This window comes from Poecilia formosa, unplaced genomic scaffold, assembly GCF_000485575.1.
Source record: "Poecilia formosa unplaced genomic scaffold, Poecilia_formosa-5.1.2 Scaffold154, whole genome shotgun sequence".
Classification (NCBI taxonomy): domain Eukaryota; kingdom Metazoa; phylum Chordata; class Actinopteri; order Cyprinodontiformes; family Poeciliidae; genus Poecilia; species Poecilia formosa.
This window is the reverse complement of record NW_006800093.1, coordinates 655,565-657,292: the sequence shown is the minus strand read 5'-3', so window position 1 is coordinate 657,292 and position 1,728 is coordinate 655,565.

The following is a 1,728-nucleotide window of genomic DNA, read 5'->3' as shown; positions in this document are numbered from 1 at the left end:
AAAGCCAGTACACTGGGGCCTCGTTAATCAATTATAAAAAATGTTATTTAAAGGATTAAATCATTATGATCCTATACATTGGACTTTTTGCATGTTTTGGCTCCTTGCAACCCCAAACTTGAATGTACATCTTTAGCTTATCTTTGGTTTTTCTGCGACGTGCCAAAGGAAAGCAGTGCGGCATTGTGAAGTGGAAGAACATAATGCACGATTTGCTAAGTGTTAACAAATACAAATCTGAGGAGTGTTGACTTTGCATTCGGCTCTCTTTGCATATTGAAGTCAGTTCAGCTGTGTGTAATTTGATCTCAGGATAAACAGTGTTGTTCTCCGAGGGCCTCGGAGGTTTGCTAAAGACCATTTGTGAAACGCATATAAAAGTTTGAATCGCGTTCCAGGAAAGCGCATTTAATGTGATTGAACGTCCCAGTTAAAGCTCAGCAGCGAGAGCAATTGAGAATCTGTGACAAAACTTTGAAAACACATTGCTCACAGGTGCTCAGCACAAATTTTAGTATCCTAAAATACTTATTTAGGGAACCACCTTTGGGTGGAATCAACAGTAATGCATGACACATTTTAAGTATAATTGTCCTTCCACTTCACAATCATGGGTTACTGTGTGTTTGCCTGTCATATATAATCCCTTTATAATACATTTACACTGTTTGTGGTTGTAGCAAGACCATGTTAACGAGTGGTAAAACGACTATAAATACTTTTGCAAAACACTGCACAAGCAAAAGGATATAAATGGATTTAAACGTGTGTAACCTGCAGGGGTTGGTAGACACGTCCGTACTGTTCCAGCTTTGTGATTGTAGAGTCTAGGTACAGACAGGAATATGATTCAGAGGGAGGGCCTTTTTTTTTTCCACTAACATCACTCTTCGTCTTGTGATGCACAATTTTCCTACATAGTTCTCCTGACAAGTGTTATTTTAAGGTAATCCCGGTTATAGATCCAAAAGTCATGCTAATCACGAAAAGCTTAGCTGCTGGGGCTAAACTTGTCAAATTCATAAAACCTTGCAACAAAGAACATATTGACAGATAGGTAAAAACACCAAAAAAACAAATTAAAGGATTACGGGGAAGGAAAGATTTGGATTTCATTAAGGCTAGTCACTGCAAAAATTCATTTTGACAAGTTCACACTGGCATGTTGAAGTGTTAATGTCAATGCAGATCTCTAATAGTTAGCCAATTTGTACTACTTTGGGGGTTTTAATTAGGCTCTTAGATGAAATATTGCTCAGAATATGAATGCACTGCCAGGGTCAAAGTCCCAGTGGTTGTAAACCGTCCTGCCTCACGCTGCACCTGTGCTCGTGAGTCAGCCGCAGCGCTGGGCCAATACCAACAGGCAGTCTTTCATCACAGTATGACAGAAGCACATGAGATTAGAGCAGAATCCACCCAAAACAATCACACTGAGCTCGGGGATAATCCCGAGCCCAAACATCAGAGGGAAACAGGAGGACACTGCTCCGTGGACCATTCAACAAGAATCCACCCTGAAGGAAAACAACAGTGCTACGCGCTGCTATTGTGTGACCTGGCTGGCACTGGAAAAACAGGATGCGATGAGTTTCTGTGCCCACGGTGACTGGTGAACCACGGCAGCACCCGCCTGGAAACTGGTGATACTGCTGGAGGGGAAACGGTTTTTTACTCCAATCGTTCATTTTCATGTCGGCATAAAAGCTTTTGTCTGTTGTTCCGTTT